The sequence below is a fragment of the Amblyomma mixtum genome, chromosome 8, assembly GCF_055824585.1.
Source record: "Amblyomma mixtum isolate Tamu chromosome 8, ASM5582458v1, whole genome shotgun sequence".
Lineage (NCBI taxonomy): Eukaryota > Metazoa > Arthropoda > Arachnida > Ixodida > Ixodidae > Amblyomma > Amblyomma mixtum.
Genome location: NC_143019.1, coordinates 76,126,303 through 76,147,067, shown reverse-complemented (window position 1 = coordinate 76,147,067; position 20,765 = coordinate 76,126,303). Strand labels below are relative to the sequence as shown.

General features: G+C 47.1%; 1 pseudogene; it reads left to right on the top strand.

Moving 5' to 3' along the window:
* LOC149333056 (kelch domain-containing protein 3-like) overlaps positions 1-20,199 on the top strand; it is a 38,587-nt pseudogene extending 18,388 nt beyond the window's left edge.
* The last annotated feature ends 566 nt before the right edge of the window (positions 20,200-20,765 follow it).

Genomic DNA, 20,765 nt, shown 5'->3' with positions numbered 1-20,765 from the left:
ACTGCCGAGAAAGAGACTAACGGGAGGCGAATCGCAGCACAGCAGCACGCGAAAATTGCGCGAGAAGACCCTGACTGCAATAGTACTCGATTTTTGAAGCGCATGGATGTCGTCTAAGGCCAGTGAGGGCACTGCCTGTGACGAGGCGGATACCCTTTTCCGTGAGAAATAGGCTTCGTGCCACCGAAACGGCTGGCAGTTGTGCAAGTGCATAAACAATTACTACGAACTTCAATACGTGTCAAATGTGAGTTGTAAAAGTTAGGGTTGAGCAAGTACACGTAGTTTCATACCGTTGCCGTTGTTTACGAGCTTATGTGATGCTGTGTAAGTATCGGCGACACTTAGCAGTCAATTCCCTGTCACCGCTCTCCGCCGGTAACAAAAAACGAAGTGAACCATCGCCTTCTACCTTTGTTTTCAACAGGCTGTAATGTGCAGCTGCCAATTGCAAGGAAGAAGACCACCTTATACGCAAAAAAAGAAACAAAAAGAAAACCACTGTTGTGGTTGTGAAGTACCGGCCGTAATGTATACACAGTTCAGCACTTCTTTTTTGGCCAAAACGTGATTTAGACCGTTGTGCGTGCGCATTAAAGCTTACCGCAGGTTTTTTCAAAAGCATATGACACCAAAACCACCACACTGTGATAACAATTTGAGCGGTACAGACAGACCGTGTGTGCGTTTCGCATACAAGGCTTTTATTTTCTACCGTGGACTGTCCTCGGTGGTGGCGTAGTCATATCCGCGCTCGGCTTATAATCCAAAGGTTGTCGGTTCGAATCCTGGTGTTTTCATGTATGTTTATTTCTGTTTCCTTTAATTATCGTTGTTATATGTGTGAAGTTCTGTCGGAAACTATCCCTCTATAAATTACGCTGGAAATCACGCGTCGTTTGCATTTTTTCATTAAATGTCTGCTCCCGGGGACTAACAGTTGCACCCTTTGGAAGGGGACCAACAGTTACACCCTTTGCAGTTAGTCCCGAAAAGGACGATTGCCAGTGGCAGGTCAGTTAGTCCCCAAAAAGACTAACCTCTCGCCCCCTATTCGCCCCTTTTTTCTAAGAGTGTACCGGTAGATATTGCCTTGAACGCAGTTGTTCTGGATTCCTGAAAGTTTTGTTTTTGTAACGAAGAGAAAGATACGCTCAAACTGCATGCCATCCCTGAGCGCCATGCCCGGTTCTGACACGATAATGAAGTTTGACCTTCATCACTGCGACCGTTTGCCAGCTATGAGTCCTTACTATTTTATACAAAAATGTACTTTGCACAAGGCAGTTTTTTTTTGCAATTTAGGGAAGAAACGAGGATTATTGACATGCGACTGGAAATCACGAAGAAGAATTCGGCTTGTAGAATGCGTGCAATGCGAAGGCAAGAGTAGCGATAGTCGTTGACGTCAATAAAGTGATTCCAAAAGAAGGCAGCGAAGCAGGGGCGCCAGAAGATTAGGTGAGCGGATGAGATCAGGTTTTTGAAAATATGGTTTCTGCTGCTGGTACAAGACACAGTCAGTTGCAGAAAATAGGGGATGCCATTGCTTTGAATTTGGCGTATTCAGTAATAATCATTATGCTGATATGAAGTGACGTTCTAGAGCCGACGTCCGCAGTAACTAAGAAAGCCCTTAATGGTTAGCCTCAGGGCCAACGGCCTCACGTGTATGCGATCTAGCTGCAATAAGGGCACAAAAAGAATGCCGTCTCCGACAGGAGCATCAAAAAGGGCGCAGTTTGGTACGTGTGAGAAAAGATACATTTTTTCGGACCATGTGTTAAGAACAATCACTGCACGCTTACGAGTGCGTAACGCGAATGTTTGTGCGTTAGCTGTGATGTGTGATCAAAGAAATACGCCTGACGGTGGGCCGTGGGTTTGCTTGCACCCATACTTGTGCCCGGTAGATTTCGATCCAGCCACCTCTCACACCGAAGGTGAAGGCTTAGCAATTTGGCCACCCGTCATCTTCAATCTCTCTTTCTCGATTCTCGGCTCACGCACACTTTGTCTCCCTCCTGCCTCCTAAATGTGGAGACGACAATTTCCCTATCTGCAGCTTTGTAAGAGACTAAAGATATTCACCAATATTAGAGGAATAGTGGCGCTGTTAATGTAGCAATGTGTTGTCTGAGTTCCGAATACATTCCATCAATTTCTGCTCTCAAGTTCTTCACCCTCTTGGTGGTACCGGTTTCATGACCTTCCACTTGCGCAGCCTCGATGACGTGGCTCCGTCCCCGTACCTCGGGCGAGACTCCGGCGGCGCGCGAGGGCCACTCGGCGTGCGTGGTGGGCAACCGCATGTACGTGTTTGGCGGTGTCGAGGAAGACGACGTGCGGCTCCCCCAGGATGTGCACGTACTCGACCTGGACACCATGAAGTGGCACCTCCTGGTCACTAGGGTGAATAATAGGGGCCTTTGCTTCTAGCACTGTTCTATGACCTAGCACTGGGAATTAAGGAAGGAACTCACGTTAAAATATATTATAGCGGAAATGAACACAACAAAACGGGTTTGGTCGGAACACATATTACGAAGAGTTTATGATGTGTGCTTTCTTAGGTCATATTACCATAAACGAGTCAGAGATCCACCTTGAATTTTGGAATGAGCGCAAGACTTCTTAGCGCAGTATCTGAACTCAGCATCTGAATCCAAATCGGTCTTTGAAACACGCGCTTGGGTTTCACGGAGACAGAGAGCTTGCTCTGGATAGCCGATTGGAATACACTATTGCTGTAACAAGTGTATTCCAAGTAGCCAGAAAAATAGCCTGCCACTGCAGGGCGCTTCGCTCAGTAGATATGGAAACTTTCTGGGAAGACATGGCTTCGACAAGCGCTGCTGAGGGCTAGCCGGAAATCTACGAGAGATCTCATTACACCTCGATGGTGTAGAGACACAAGTTATATGGGCATTTTTTTACTTAAAAAAAGCGTGCGTGCCTATTAATCATGAAAATGACCTCCAAACACCCGTGTACAGCGTGAACAATTATGTCAAATTATTTTGCACCGGCACTTTACTACTCGGTCGGGGCCAGCTATATAATGCACTTTGACATCATGGTCGACCTGCCAACCTGGGCTAACCACATTCTGGCGAAGCCGGCATCGTCGAGAAACACTGGTTGTTTCTGTTAACATCATCTGCGTTCGGTGACACTACACCAATATTGCATGCGCATTTTGACGTCACATAATTGGTGTGCAAATTCGGAGCGGCTTCAAAATAGCGTTAAATTATGTTCAGCTCAATTCCTGCGATTAAATCTTGCTACAAGACATCTCGCCATGGAAAAATCGTTTTTTGAAATGAAAATGAAACTTGGTTTTTGGGAGAAAACAATCGTCCAGTAAGTGTCTCGCATATGTCGGTGGACATCCAAACCGCGCCAAAAGGACGGTATAAAGGAGGGAGGTAAAGAAGAAAGGAAGAAAGATGGGCTCCGGAATAATTTCGGCCACCTGGGCCTTTACCTTGCACACCCCACAGCACACGGGCGCATTTTGCGTTTCGCCTCCATCGAAACGCGGCCGCCGCGGCTGGGTTTGAACCCGGGTACTACGGCTCAGTAGCCGAGCGTCCTAACAACTGAGGCACCGTGGCGGGTAGTCATTTTTTGCCTTCGAAATCTTCTGTCGCTGCCCCTTCAAGTGCAAATAGCCGAAGTTTGATGATGACAATGACGCCCTGTTTGTACATACCTTCCCTCCGGACAGGGTACCTCTCCAGAGTGGCGAGGCTTTCACTCTGCTGTGGCCATCGGCCACCGCATCTACGTCTGGGGTGGCCGTCGCGGCTCTGACGCGGCGCCCGCGCAGCTCCCCGAGGATGTGGCATACAGCGACCGCCTCGCCTACCTGGACACAGCGAATGGCGTCTGGGTGCACCCCGTCACACGGGGCTCCACACCTCTCGCCAGGTGCAGCCACTCCTCGTGTAAGCAGCAGATTCACCCTTGCGTAAAGTGGCAGCCCTTTGCAGTTTGAGAAGCACACTGAATGTACCGATAATAGAATTCTCCTGAGGATCTCAGCTATAGAGTAATACTTTTCGAATTATAGACTGTGCAAGCGCCCCTATCGTGGGAAATTCGTTCGCCTTTCTCAAACCATTTTACATCCTAAGCATCGCTTCCACTAAAACTGAGGAAGGGATGAACCAAACAAAATAAATATCAGATTTTTACGCAATCTAAGATGACAAATATAGTTTTACGTTGAAAAATGGAGCAAAACGGATTGAAATTGCGTTGCTGACCCAGTATGCGCGAAAAAGAGAGAAAGGAAACGTACAAGCCAGAAAAGAATTATGTCCAGCAATTTCGTACGAAAATTTTGTAAACTGGAAAATAGTAACATACTCTTACGACTCCTCGTCACCCGGGCGGTCGACATGCTCAGCGTGTAAATTATGGCCGAATAAAGGTCTTGTACTACTACTACTACTACGGTAATTTGAAGGTAATGCTTCATTCTTGTGACATGTAGCAAGATTGCTCTTTTCAATTGTTTCCATCGATCGCATCGAACAGTTGACTCCCATTGAAAACCAATTGGTAACTCGTTAAAGAACCCCAGGTGGTCGAAATTTCCGGAGGCCTTCACTACGGCGTCCTTCATAGCGTGAGTTGCTTTGGGACGTTAAACCCCGATAAACCAAACCAATCTTTTGATGATTGCAAAAACGGTAATAGAAGAAAATTCAAGGCATGCTGTCTGGCGATCTGCAGATATATATATTTTTATAGAGAAATCTTAAATTATATAAAACAATTCTCTTTATGAATGGTTTCCCGCTCCAAAATGCTTTTGTACAAAATTACTCGGTATGAAAATATTGCATTTAAGCAACAAAAAAGCACAAGAATAATTTGCGCTTCGCGCACTCGGATTTATGACAACCGTTAAAACAATCTCCTATTTTTCTGTGCACACTACGCAACGTCACTATGATTTATATTGCCACGTATCACTACAGTGCCCGTTCGTTCGCGCTCAAGGCCGGAGGAAAGGGGTGTTATCATTTTTGTTTGTGACGCGAGAAGCGACTGGACTAATCTCGATTCATCACAGGCAAGAAGAGCTGCATCTACGTTTTTCCAGGTTACTGTAGATGATCTTGACCTGTTATCTCGAAGTTTCCTCGCCGGCTTTAAATTGAGCGATGCCACGAGCGGCGGGCATTCGTAGTTCGACGACTGACGAGCACGTTTGTTGCTTACGCCGCCGCCGAGTAATTCAGTTCTTTTGCGGGCTCAAGTCAACCCAAATAAAGAGCTTCGTTTCCAAGTCTTGTTGGTGTCTTCGTTACCGCTGGACTGCCGTCACTACAACGTGACAATATCCTTCACAGGAGAAACAAGATGCTTCCGAAAGTTCTTGACTTCTTTACTGCGGCCTGTTGATATGCCGAGAGGCAGCTGGAGTTGCGCTATAAATGCGATAGAATTTAAACTGTCGTCTCGAAAAAACCATCGGGTTCCTCTGTAAAGAAATTCTGTGACTGGCCGAAAGTGTTGTTACGATATCAGCCCACCAATTCGAAAATTTGAGGACCGTTATCCTCCGCTACCTTCCATCTGATTATCACATTGAGTTGTACGAACCATTCGCACTTATCCATATTAATCCCCCAACAATCCAATTTAGTCCATCCTAATGCCGCACTAATCACTAAATTTACCCATGAATCCGCAGTATTCTATCCGCCAATCCACAGTAATCCGCCATAATCTGTTTTCAGTAGTGGGATTCCTTTCAATATTGGGCGGGGAGGGTTCTTTGGAATATTTAGGGTGGGTTAATTTCTAAATCGTGCTGCATTTTCTACATTTAGAATTAGATTCAGAAGCTACAAAGTTTTTTTGCCTATGAGGCACACTTGTGCACCTCAGCCAAGATGCTTCTGGTTGGGCAGTTCGGGTTGAGTTGCTTCGACATTCCGCCGAGTAAGGCTGTCTCACGTTCTATTTCGAAGAAGATAGAGCTGCACTATTCAGTGCAGATAATAATGGCACACCATTTCGCATTCAACATTAGTAATGTTTCGATGAAACTTTAGGTAACCTTTTCATTAGATCTGTTCAACAAACTGAGCGGAGGTTAGCGTAGCATCTCTGCAACAAGGCCAGGAAATTACGATAAAAGCTTCTAGTTTACGCAGCTCTCGTCAAGTGCTGTGTAAGGCCGGGCACTCAGATCACCGGGGGTATTGTGGATCTTCTGTACATCCCATTGATCTTTTACGCCCGTCGTGAAGAGTTCATGTGACCGAAGAAAGCAAATTATAAGATGTAATTTCATAACGAGGAGGAAGAGACGGAAACTATAATCTGTGGGTTCGTGCAGTACCTTTCAGGGTGTTAGCTTTTTTCACGATTACAGATATATTATATCCGCGCCGAGTTACGTGATGCTCGCTGCTGGAGGGTAACAGTTCGCGCTAGTAGCTCTTGCCAGGACAGGTGAGCTTGTATCCTCGGCTAGTGCGGTAGCAAAAGCTCTCGAGTTTCTTGAGAACGCGGAGCTAGGTGAACGGGGAGGCAACAGTTAACGATAGAGGACAATTAGTGATGAAGGAACTCGGACAACATTCTAATTAGATGTTGCCAACTATGGGCATACTTACGTCACAGAAGGTCATGTGGCGCGCTCTGAATTGGAGCTATTTTATTTGGCAGCACAAAAATAAGTCGAGTGCAATAAAACCCACAAGAAAGTATGTAATCTAAGGCTTCAGACGCTGGCCTTGTTGGTTTTCTAGATGAACAGCTTTGATATGTGAAAGGCTGTCATAACCTAAAGGCCAGACTCACTCGTTCCTGGCAGGTTGCTATGAAGTGACACCAGCAATGTTATTGAAGAGTAGTTAAAAAACTTCTGAAGCGCCGTGAGCTAATTGAGAGATGTAACGATCAGTCGCTAAACCTCTATTTTGGTCATAGATGCCGCCTGAGCTCATTTTGAACTTGTTCTTTCACAATGCTATATGCTGTATAATATAAAAGAATGCTGTATAATATAAAAGCTTCATTTCTCTTTCTTGTCCACTACGTATTGACAATGATCAGCTGTCACTTCGCAGTGTTTTCGCGCCCGTCTTAATAGTACTGGTAACTCTGGTAGCATCGGCTTACTTGGGTTTACAGCATCTACGGGATGCACATTTTGTGCCACACATAAAATATTCAAGTTGACACTGTCACCTTAAATTTTTCCCGAACTTTTTGCCTGCAGTTGTTCACAATGGGGAGATGCACGTGTTCGGAGGCTACAATGGTCTCCTGGCGACCTTCTTCGGAGACATGCACAAATATGACCCAGGTACTTTGCGCGCAAATTAGTCACCTATGAAATAAGAAAATGTACGACCGCTTTCCCAAGACGTGGAACCTGTTTACCTAGCTGATACCGGAAGCGTTCTCGCCGCAAGGCTTTTGTTACTAGTAAGCTTCCTGATATGGTCGGAAACGAGTTTGAACACGAGTATTGCTTTGCAGTTAGCTATTTGTGTTTGCTGTCCACCGTTGTCTTTTAGGAAATCTCGTCGCTAATTTTTAAAAATGGGTATTTTAAAAAGACACTTTTCGGCAGCTAATACTAATCATGGCGAACGGCAAAAAGCAGGTGAATTCGGTGAACTGTTAAGTTCAGAAATTAAATTCTAAAAGTTAAATTTACAACTAGTGCAGATAGATGCTTAGTAGAAATCAACGATTTGTAGCTGATCGTTATTAAGAAGTATTTTAATTAAATTTCAGTAACTTGGTTTGTATGGTCTCTATAGTCCAACCAATTCTACAATTTCTCGCCCAATTAGTAAATCGCGTGCCGGCCGGGTCCTCATAGCTGTGCCGTTCAGACTGCGTCACACTACGGCGCACCTGAGACGCGACCTTCTCTGCCCAGATCGCGCTAACAACGTTGAGCTGCTCGCCGCTGCTAAGCGAGGACGAGAAGGAAACGTTGCTCGTGCGCCGTGTATACATTTCATTGAGGTGCGTTGCTTGGTGGCATTGCGCCAGATCGTCGAATGAATTAGCATTTTCTAAATGCTGAAAAGAAATGCAGCTTTTCCTAACTGTAGCAACAAATATCTACTAGTGCGAGAGCACTATTCTGATTGGTAAACCCCCAGCAAGATCTTGCGATATTAGTGGGTTTGCGAAGATATTCCAATTTTGGGGGGGGGTTTGCAATGTTTGCCGGTTTGTGCCACATGGAAGAAGCAAACAAAAAACAAAATACACAAACAAAATAACAAACAAAATAAACAAAATACATAAAATATCTGCGGCTAGAATTGGAACCCGCGGGAGCGCGAACAGATTAGCTTTGCTGGCCACTTCGTGAGAGCACAAGGCTATTGCCGAGCGGAACATGGCTCGTGTTAAACTATGACACACATTCGTGCTTCTTCTTATTCCTCTTAAGAAGTGGCTCATACCCACATAGGGGATTGGCCAAGGTGTAGTGGCATAAACAAGGAAATTTCGATGGGCGATTCCGGTAAAATATAGGATCCATGCGTGAAATTTTGAACAATGTATCGATCAAAAGTGACAGAAGAATATTTAAAGTTAAATAGCAGCAAAAATTTTGGTGGAAAAAGAGATTCCCGAATTTTGAAAAAGTTAGCAAATCAACCTACCATTTGCAGTTATGTAATCATAGAGAATCCCACAAATCGAACCCAAAGCAAATCTTTTGGCGCTCGCTCTGAACGATAACAACACTGGCAGAGATAACGGGAGCCCTAACCTGGAGAGAGGGACCTCCAGGTAAATCTTTGTCTGAAGTGCGAACTTTGGACAGTAGAGGAGAAAATGATCTACAGATTCAATATCCCCGCGTGAGTCACATAGGTTTGTCGGTGAGCACCCACATCTGTGTATATATAAATTTACCTCACACAGCCTGGTTTCATACGAACGGATGTTCCAATTATATGCTAATGCTGATAACCAGTGGTATTTTGTAAGAGATACCGTAACCTGGCTAATATGTTTTGGAACTGCTGAAACCTGGAAATCACCAGTAGTATGAAATTCGGGGCGGGTGTGTCACTGACCCGTCAAGAGCCGACCTTGCTAAGTAATCTGCCACCTCGTTTGTACCTGCATGGCCAGGAACCAAGACAAAACAACCCTCTTTTAAATTGAATGGGACAAGAAATCGCAGGAAACGGCTAAAAAATCTTTTTGTGAAGTTTCAAGGGAGGCTGAAACTGACAAACAGTCAGCAAAGACAATAACGTGTGACACTTGACATGTAATTTTTAGCAGGGCCATTCCATGAGCCAAAAATTTTGCAAAGAATATAGGAATATAATCTGGGGTGCGGACAGAAAAGTTCCATGCCAACTGCAGCTTTTTATCAGCTGACGGAGGCATCGGTAGAAAGCACCGTATGATGCGGTATTCCGCTAGGTGGTCAGAAAGAATACCGTATATAAAGTGTGGTAAAAATGGGATTCCACTGCTCCCGGCGTGTCAGCAATGCATTGCAAAGAACTCAGAACAACACCAATCGGTGCTAAAAGGTCCCGCGTTAACACAATTTGCGTCACTTGACACCATGGCTAACGAAGAGAAAAGAATAAGCAGGCTGAGACACAAAAGTAGGAGTACTGACATCAGTCATCGGTACAATCGACCTGAGGGAAGTTCGCACCGTGAGTATTTGAAACTGGGAAATTAGATCACGCTCTGCATTGCACATCGTCGTCTTCACCACCTTCCACCCACGTCGCGAAGAGAGAAGATGATGATGATGATGACGATGTCCTCAGGCTTAATGGCACATACCTACCGCGGGGTATTGGTCGAAGAGAGGAGACAGGGCATTCTGTCTTGAACGTCGTTTTTATTGTTCATGCAATCCTGCTTTCACACGTTTGTCTAATTTAGGCAATAATTTTGTCATTTCTTTTAAGAAAAGGCCTATGAGTAGTTCATAAACGTTAACTCTTCGAATTTTATTTATCGGCTCAGTAGCTAAAATGATGTTTTCGGTTTCTCACATAAATCAACACTGGTATTAATGCCATCTTTCTGCGTCCAAACGCCTATTTTTAAAAATTGATGGCGGTCTTGCCTGAAATACGTGATATATAAAGCTACTACTGTGAAGACGAAGACGACCGTTCTGCTTAGCGGCGGCGCTGCCATCGCTGCGCGTGCTGTGCTCTCGCCTTCGCCGACCACGGACTGTTGCCGCCCTGCTCCTGAGGTCCCAGTGCCTTTAACAAACCCCCATCCTACATTTGGTGGAGTCGCCGGGTAACGATATCGGCTCTGGAGCTCCGTAGCCGCACTCTTCCGACACCTGCGATGCCTGTAGACATCCAACACCAAGCCGTGCAAGCAGGCCCACCGACTGTCATCTGTGCCGGCTCCCTTCGCCAAAGGGACCCGGCTATCTTCAGCGGCACAGATGACCATGACGTGGAAGACTGGCTCGCATCCTACGAGCGGGTGAGCCTGTATAACAAGTGGGATGACGAGACCAAGCAAAACAATGTAATTTTTTATCTTACCGGCGTCGCAAACTTATGGTACCGCAACCATGAAGGGGACGTTGCGACTTGGTCTGCCTTCAAGACGAAGTTCTCAGAAGTGTTTGGTCGCCCAGCTGTCAGACAACTTCGCGCCGAACAACGCTTGCGTGAACGGTCGCAGAAGGTCGGCGAAAGCTTCACTAGCTACATAGAAGAGGTAATCGCCCTCTGCAACCGAGTGAACGTCAGCATGCCGGAAGCTGACAAGATCAAGCAGATCTTGAAAGGTATTGATGATGACGCCTTTCAAATGCTGCTCGCTCGGGACTTGCGCACCGTTTAGGATCAGGTTACGCATCACGCTGTGCCAGAGCTTCGAGGAGCTGCGTAAGCAGAGGGTCCTGACTCGTCAGCACTCAGCTCAGCCAGAGTCACTTTCTGGACTGACACCCGCAGCTGACAGCTCCTATCTGCTGCAGCAAATGAAGGACTTTGTACGTGAGGAGGTGGCCCGTCAGTTTTCGCTTTTGCCTAGCCCTCAAGGGTCGCCACCATATTTGGCCCCGGCTCTCCAACATGCAATTCGAGAGCAGGTTGCTGAGGTGCTTCCGTCAGCGCATTCATCACCACCTGTCGCAGCTCCACTGGCGTACGCTGACGCCGCCCCAAGACCAGTCGCCACCCTCTCAATTATGGCAACGTCGCCCCAAAACCTGTCGCCCGTCCATTCACTTACGCTGAAGTCGTCGCACAACCTCGGCCGCCTACGTACCCTATAATGTCAGTGCCCGTACAAGCGCCGGCCCCTTATCTGCGACCATCTCCACGAGACCGAGATCCTTGGCGCACGACGGATAACCGGCCTATTTGCTACACTTGCGGATTGCCTGGCCACGTAGCCCGCCATTGCCGTCGCCGTCTCTCAGTTTCGGCACCGCCGGTCGGGTACTGGCCTCCAGCGCGTCAGTACTCCGCGTCTGCTGAGCCCCGTGCGTCCCCTCGTCCTTTCTCCCCCGACCGTTCAGCGATTACCGACCGCCGTACCCCTTCGCCGCGACGACGCTCCATTTCTCCGATGCGTCGCCGCCCAAGTAATTCTCAGGAGGAAAACTAGATGTCGCAGTTCCTGAGGCAAGAACTGCGTCCTCGTCGAACTACCAAAGACCTCAGCTGGCCCCAGCGAACCTTATTGACGTTTCGGTCGAGGGAATTTCTGTCATGGCCCTTGTAGACACTGGCGCCGCAATTTCAGTAATAGACGCAAACCTCTTTCGCCGCTTGAAGAAAGTTAAGACGCCAATTGCCGGTCTCTCGCTGCGCACGGCCAGCGCTCAGCACATCAAGCCGTCGGCAGCTTGCACCGCTCGAGTTTTAATTCAGGATGTCCTCTACACGATCGAGTTCGTCGTACTGCCGTGTTGTTCTCACTCTGTTATTTTGGGCTGGGATTTCCTTTCTCGTCATGCCGCTGTCATCGATTGCGCTCGCGCTGAAGTCGGGTTCTGTGCTCTGCCCCAATCCCTGCCGGACGCTGCTCCTTCACCGCCATGTATTAAAGCCCTCGTCACCGAAGACATCGACCTGCCTCCATGCTCTTCCGTCCTTGTGCGCCTCTCTTGTGCCCCTTCTCGTGATGACACTGTTCTTTTCACGCCAGCCCTTACTTTCCTCCGGCGCAGGTGCCTTCCTCTGCCTTACGCCGTATTGACTATTTCTGCTGGCCTTTCCGTACTGTGGGTCTGTAACCCGTTTACCTACCCTAGTGCTCTGCGCCGTGGCGAATGTGTCGGCAGTGTCCAACCTGTCGCGGCTATTTTAACCCATGAGGAGACTGGCGGTTCATCGCACATCAGTCTCGCTGCGCTCAGCCCACCATCTTCTACACCCACTCCTTCATCTACCGAACTATTTCTCCGCTCGATCGACGCAGATCTTCCACCGCAGCAGCGCACGCAGCTTCTCGACTTGCTCAACCAGTTCCGCGCCTCCTTCGACTGTCATCACAGCTCACTGGGCCAAACGTCGACTGTCACACATCCCATAGACACAGGTGCCCACGCTCCTCTACGGCAGCGCCCCTATCGTGTGTCGGCACCCGAGCGTCAAGTTATTGAAGATCAAGTCGACCAAATGCTCAAGAGCGGCGTGATTAAACCCTCAAGCAGTCCATGGGCTTCGCCAGTTGTGCTTGTCAAAAAGAAAGACGGCTCCATCCGTTTCTGTGTAGACTACCGCTGACTTAACAAGATTACGCGCAAGGACGTATATCCCCTGCCATGCATCGATGACGCGCTAGACTGCTTGCAAGGTGCCGAGATATTTTCCTCTTTAGATTTACGTTCCGGGTACTGGCAGGTACCCATAGAAGAGGCCGATCGCCCCAAGACAGCTTTTGTAACACCTGACGGCCTATATGAATTTACTGTGATGCCTTTCGGTCTTTGTAATGCTCCTGCCACGTTTGAGCGGATGATGGATACCATTCTGCGTGGTCTCAAGTGGAAAACCTGCCTCTGTTACCTGGACATCGTCGTATTTTCGCCTGACTTTGACACTCACCTTTACCGCCTGAAGCACGTTTTGACCTGCCTCTCTGACGCCGGCCTCCAGCTCAACTTAAAGAAGTGCCATTTTGCCGCTCGCCAACTCACCATTTTAGGCCACGTTGTTTCCAAGGAGGGTGTCCGTCCGGACCCGGCTAAACTTCGTGCTGTGGCTGCGTTCCCTCGACCTACTTCTATCAAAGAACTGCGCAGCTTCCTAGGGTTGTGCTCCTACTTCCGTAGGTTTATACGCAACTTTGCCTCAATCGCTGCACCTTTGACACAACTTCTGTCCGGCAGTTCCGATCTTTCGCAATGGTCCCAAGTGTGTGACGACGCCTTCGATTCCTTGCGCCGTATGCTCACTGCCCCACCGATACTTCGCCATTTCGACCCGACCGCACCCACCGAGGTCCATACTGACGCCAGCGGGGTAGGCCTCGGCGCCGTACTCGCGCAACGTAAACCTGGCTTCACCGAATACGTCGTTGCCTATGCCAGCCGCACGATCACAAAGGCTGAATCTAATTACTCGGTCACTAAAAAAGAGTGTCTGGCGATAGTTTGGGCCCTTACCAAGTTCCGCCCTTACCTCTACGGCCACCCGTTTGAAGTCGTGACCAACCACCACGCGCTGTGCTGGCTGTCCTCTCTGAAAGACCCATCCGGTCGCCTCGCGATGTGGACCCTTCGCCTCCAGGAATACGACATCCGCGTCGTGTATCGTACTGGCCGCAAACATCAAGACGCCGATGCTCTATCGCGCTGCCCACTCCCAGCCAATACTTCGAGCCTTTCAACCTTAGACGCCTCCTCACCGATGCTTCACATCAGCGCCATGCCTTCGGCGCAGCGTGCCGACCCATGGATCTTTTCTCTTCTTGACTTCCTCACAAACCCTACGGCTGCTTCTCCGTCGCGTGCTCTTCGCCGCCATGCTTCCCATTTCTCAATTCGTGATAACCTCCGTTATCGCCGCAACTACAGCTAAGATGGCCGCAAGTGTTTGCTAGTTATTCCTCGTCACCTTCGCTCGGAAGTTTGCGCCCATTTTCACGCTGACCCGGAGTGTGGTCATGTCGGAGTGTTCAAGACCTACGCTCGCATCCGGCTACGATATTATTGGCGTGGCATGTACACCTTCATCCTCAAATACGTGCGCTCGTGCCTTACCTGTCAACGTCGCAAGCCGCCACCTCAACGTTCTGCTGGAGAATTGCAGCCGCTACCCTGCCCGCCACGCCCATTTGACCGCGTCGGCATTGATTTATACGGCCCCCTTCCGTACACTTCGGCCGGCAACCGTTGGGCTATCGTCGCGGTTGAGCATTTGACAAAGTATGCCGAAACCGCCGCCCTTCCAGCTGCCACAGCCTCCAAAGTTGCCTCGTTTATTTTAAACCGATTCATCCTTCGTCATGGCGCCCCTCGCGAATTGCTGAGCGACAGAGGCCGCGCCTTCTTATCCGATGTTGTGAAGGCACTGCTCCCCAAGTGCAATGTATTTCATCGCACCACCTCGGCATATCATCCGCAAACCAACGGTTTCACCGAGCGCTTTAACCGTACCCTCGGTGACATGTTATCTATGTACGTCTCTTCAAACCAGTCTAACTGGGATCTTGTTCTTCCGTATGTAACCTATGCGTACAATACCGCAACGCAGTACACTACTGGCTTCTCTCCTTTCTTTCTCCTTTACGGCCGTCATCCTTCTGCTACCATCGACACCATTCTGCCGTACCAACCCGACGCTTCCGAGTATACGCCTCTATCTGAAGCCGCCCAGCACGCCGAAGACTGTCGCCGCATCGCCCGTGCTCTCACAACTGACAACCAGTGCAGAGAGAAATCCGCCACGACCTCAATCAAACAACGCCACACTTCCCCAATGGCTCCCTTGTGTGGCTCTGGATTCCGACAAATACTCCGGGCCTGTCGTCAAAATTTCTCGCCAAATACCATGGCCCATACCGTGTCCTGGCGCGTACATCTCCAGTTAATTACACGGTCGAACCTCTCGTGCCGTCTTCTGATCGCCGCTGCCGTGGACGCGAGACTGTTCATGTCCAGCGCCTCAAGCCATTCTACGACCCAGCCATCCTGCCCGCGCCCTAAGTCGCCAGGTTGGCTCCTCTTTTCCCCGGGGGCAATTGTGAAGACGAAGACGACCGTTCTGCTTAGCGGCGGCGCTGCCATCGCTGCGCGTGCTGTGCTCTCGCCTTCGCCGACCACGGACTGTTGCCGCCCTGCTCCTGAGGTCCCAGTGCCTTTAACAAACCCCCATCCTACACTACTTTCACCTACGCCTAAGAAATACCCGAAATTTCCTTCTTAGTAGTAGTAACCATTCAGTACAATGTTACACCGAATTAACATTTGGGAAATGAGTCCGTAAGCATAACACTCGTCACGTCGTAGTGTAACATTAACCTCTTGAGTGAATAATGTGGACAGCTATGTCGAGTAATACACAGTGTTCTCTCCGATATATAGCGGATGAGTTCTCTCTTAAGTGACTTCATTTCGTCATCAAGAGAGGCTCACGTAACTGCCGTTTTTCGGCCAATATTTGAATAATGGGAGCGACACTAACAATTTAACACTGTTCATGGCCATACGCTTTTACGGAACTGTTTGCACCGTAGGGCGCATGTGTGGTAATTCGCTGCAGTATTTCTTAATCTGTAAATTCTAATTTTTTTAAATTATCTGCTCTTTCTCTCTTTGCTCTCCGTCTTCGATCATATTTATTCGCACTATAGCACAAGAACACCATTCTCATTCAGTTACTGCAAAGTTAGCCCTTAACCTGCTGTTTCTGAGTAGAATGGTTAGGCCAGGTCACTTAGGTTCATATTTTATTTGACAATCCGGTATATAAAAACCAAATCATTTTTTACAAAAATTTATACAGTCTATAGACTGTCCATATACTTCTCTCTATAAAGTCTATACACTGTTCATACAGAAATCCTAGGGAGCAGTCCATAGAGAATGCAAATGCTGTAGACAGTCCTTGGCAATCTATAGATGTATGGCCATACACTTTTACTAGACTTTTGTCTATAGACTGTATATAGACTATGAATAGACAAAAAGAAAAATCTATAAGAAGGCACAACACTCTATAAGAAGTCTATAGACTTTCTATAGCTTATTTTATAATGGTATATAATATCCTGAATTCGTTTTACATCTCAATAATTTCATTTAATGCAGCCGTGTGGCCAGGCTTATGTCGTTTGCCATGTGTAGTGCAAATAAAGGTTGATTTAGTTTCCTAGTAACGCATACTAGAAGACACATAACGTGCTCATGCTTACATTTGTTCAGAGCGCTCCCAATGGAGCCAAGTGAAGCCGCTCCGCAAGGGACCGTGTCCCCGCCGCGGCCACTGCTGTTGCATGGTCGGCGACAAAATGTTCCTCTTCGGTGGCACCAGGTAGGTTCTCTAGCTCTTTGTATGCATACGTATGTCTGTCAACATCATGACTTAAAGTACACGCGTGCGCTGGCATTTAATAACATCGCTTTAAACAATGACAGTGCCCGCTGCCACCTTCAGGTGGTTCAAATAAGCAGGAAGGGCTTCATTACGGTGACCCTCAATTCTGGTGTGTAGCTTCAGGACGTCTAACCCCTCCTACATACCAACCTATACCCTAGAGGCCCCGTGTACTGTGCTATGTCAGTGCATGTTGAAGAACCTCAAGTAGTCGAAATTTCCGGAGCCTTTCTCTGCGGCGTCCGTTAAAGCTTGAGTCGCTTTCGGATGTTAAACCCCCTAAAAACATACCAATAAGATTGGCAGTTGGAAACATGCTTAGAGGATGTTTTTTTTTTAGTTTTATAAAAAGTTACGATTGAATAATTTCGGGCCTCATCTTAAGCTAGGTTTGAAAATATGCGGGAAGCCTAATGCATCGGAAAGCAGCTGTTATTTTCCTGCCAGCCGATTATTATTCCTGATTTTTTTTTCTGTAATCGCTGCCGTCTCCTGCCGGTGCAGCCAGCAAAACGCCCTTGATACAGGTCGAGAGGCCAGCGACAGCGGCTCACTCGAGGATCATGCGGATCTGCACATCCTTGACTTTGGTAAGCATCGCTGCATACAAATTGCCCAATAAAGAGATGGAACGAAGGTTTACGTGCTGCCAGCGGAGGTGGTTTCACAAATGCATCGGGAAGCACGGAAGGCAATTACGCCTGAGTAGACGAGCCAACATCTGGTTTTGATGCGAGGCTCCCACAGGACATGTAACTCGCAGATACTTTGCAATAGAAAATAAGTCATAAATTCGCTTCCCATTGTTTAGAGCACTAGGTGAGCTTGGGTGTTCGCAGGACGCCACCAGGGTCACGTGCGGGGAACTCACTACGCTTTGGCACAGACTATTTTGCATATATTGTACATTTCTCACGCGTTAGAAATAAGAGCGCGGAAATCGCTAGATTGAACGCATGATTACCATCCGGTCACAAAACATTTAGTTGGTTTAATTGGTGAGCGTATTAATCAAGAAATCTATCAATCATAAAATGAAGCAATCAATAAATCAACGAGCATGAGATATATATCTGACCTCAAGATGGCCATACGGAATGCAACATTATTAGAGCGTGCGTCTGACTTCTTCGATGTGTCCTCGGACATAACATTGCATTAGCACTGAAAAAGAGCCAAACATTTGGCTGACCCAACCGCCAATTTACTGAAATATTGATAATTTATTCTGTAGTACTAATTGCAATCAATTATATGACTTAGAGTCTATGCACTTCCCTGGGCTCCAGATCGAAGAAATATGGAAATAACTCAATTTTTGCATTACAAAACAATTGCTTCCTAAATATAAGTAAGCAGCTTTTGTTGCTTTACATGACGTACATTTTCTCTGACGCAATTAGTGCTTTTTTTTCTGGTGCCACAGTTCTGTAAAAAAAGACCTCCTCCTTAACCTTGAACTTAGCGTCCCATTTCATGTTGATGCTGCAAATGATGGCGTTAATGACTTCTGGTCGGGATGTGGAGTCTTCCCCCTGATCTCCTCAGATATCTTGGCCATCACACCACATATTTCCTCGCACTGTACTGTCTGTCAATTCTTATTAAGGTGTTCCAACACTGCTCAGACTACCAGTCCATGCTTTAATGTCTCATCTTCGGCTTTTTTATTTCAGCGCCATCCCTGAAAACACTATGTCTGCTGGTGATGATTGCCGCCTGGACATAAGCAAACTGCCGGAAGAAAATAGGCAAGTCACGTTCTCGGACCAGAGTAACAGTGATAATTTTGTGTTGTGAATCTGAATGAATTGTGTTCAAAATGCATCAAAATAATGAGCGAGAGTCTTCACTTGGAAGGCGCTTTGTGGCATGGTAAGGACAATTCGCGACGCAGGTAAAAGAGGAAAAATAAAGAGCGAACGTTCTTTTGTGGATACTGCTGGTAGCGATTTAGTAACAATTGGGATCATAAGGCACCTTCTTATTTATGATGGTTTTTTGGATGGTGAATAGCGAAAACAGATTGACGGGAGAAGATTAAACACAATACGACATTTCAGAACACCATGGCAGACTTAAGTTTGTGCTCTCGCATATTTGACTCCATATCGTAGCTTTGATTTGATGGATTATTTTACATCGTCTCTTTTTGTGCTAGAGCTCCTGTTTCGTCAGCTTCACCAATAATGTTAGTAAGCTACGAGCCAAGTCATTGCCAGTGCCCGCCTTTCAACACATCCCAACAGCCACGTCCTCACCGTACAAACGTAGCTGAATCGATGCTCATCCACCAACCGTCGCCCTCGATCCACCTCACCACCATGCTTTAACCGCCAACCTTTGTCCCTGGAAGCACTTTTTTTCATCTAGCCACCAAATCTACACTCCAGACGCTGCACCAACCTTCGTCCCGCCTTCCTCTACCCACCACACGTCCCGCACCCTCTAGATGCGCCCCCAGCAGTGCAACGAAGAAGCGACGCCGAAATCGATTTTACTAACAGTGAAGCCAGCTGCCCTCCACAAGCGCCATCCACCATACACCTCCTTACCCCACCCTCAGTGCCCACCAACACCCTCCAAAATTCTGTCACGTGTGTGAAGGTTGGGCGTAGAGTAGAAGCGTTCGTTAGAGTAAAAACAATAAATTAATAAATGAGCGTAGATCGAACTGCTATGGCATAATTGTTGCATAAGATGTCTGATCATCTAGCATTTTCTTCCATCTTACCTTTGCCCAGAACAGCCTTCTATCCTTAATCAGCACCTTGATAGCTGCCAACCAAGATGTAGAAGAACGGCAGATTGGGCGAGTTAGTGTTCCATGGTGACAAGTACATATAAACAGTGCTAAACAACAGGACGAGATAGAGGAGTAGACAAACACGGCGCTGAACTTACAACTGAGTTTATTGGAAGGAAAAAATTTCAATATATACATACAAAAATGGGCACACGTGCGCAGTCATACATCAAAGTGGAGATAAAATCAACAAGCCACGATGATCGCACGTGTTGTACCTGCCTTCAAACTGCACAAATAGTAGCTTGAAGGCAGGTACAACACGTGCGATCATCGTGGCTTGTTGATTTTATCTCCACTTTGATGTATGACTCTGCACGCGTGTGCCCATTTTTGTATGTATATATTGAAATTTTTTCCTCCCAACAAACTCAGTTGTAAGTTCAGCGCCGTGTTTGTCTATCCTCTATCTCGTCCTGTTGTTCAGCGCTGTTTATATGTCCTTGTAACCAAGATGTCGCAGATAATAACTTCGAGCCAGACAATTGGTTCAATCAGCCGTTTAGATCTAATGACAAGTCGAGCGGTCCTTGGACAATGCCTGCAATTTGTAGTAATGATTGTGCTCCTCACGGCAGCCGGTAATAATTGGTGCTACATCTTATTGAGTTCCAAGTTTCCAAGTAGATTTGTGTCATTTTCTGCACAGTAAGGGATGCAGGAGATACAAACAGATAAATGTGGTTGGTAGGCCTACCAAAATGTAGAGCCCTCTTTTGCGCGGTGAGTTGTGTGTCTGTGACATTGCTTCCTCCATGCTTCCGCAGGTGGCAGATCAACCGCATGACCTCCAAGAACGTGTCATCGAGCGTCAATCTCGGTATTTGAATCGCGTGATTTTGTCATGATTAAAAATGTTTGGAAGTGGCCTTTCAAGTCATCTGCTCTTCAGCAATTTTTATTGCAGATGTGTTGTTTCTTGAGATAAAGGGATATAAGAGGCGGCGAATAAATAATAGAGAAGGCGGTTTGCGTTAGAATGTAATTCATTTTATGACGCAGTGCGAATTATGAATGGCTTATTCGTCTAGTTTTGCATTAGACATGCCTTGACATACCCATATCTCTGCGGTGCAAGTAAAACGGAAGTTAACACTCCTCCCACTGAGGGACAAAATTTCATTACTTTTGGTTGCGAGACTGGGTGTCTGGATAGTGACGCAGCAAGATTATATTCACCCTATAGAAGAAACGCGTCACCTTTATCAGAGAAATATGCAAACGGTCCGGAGAAAGAAATATTATTTGTGCGGTATATTATTAACCTGATAAACGCAGGAAAAAATGAGAAATGACCTCAATCTCATGGGTATCTCCACAAGAATCGCTTCAAGTTCTCGAGAACCAGCCAAGTGTGGGAACTGCGGTCACAACTCAGCAAATCGTTTGCAAAA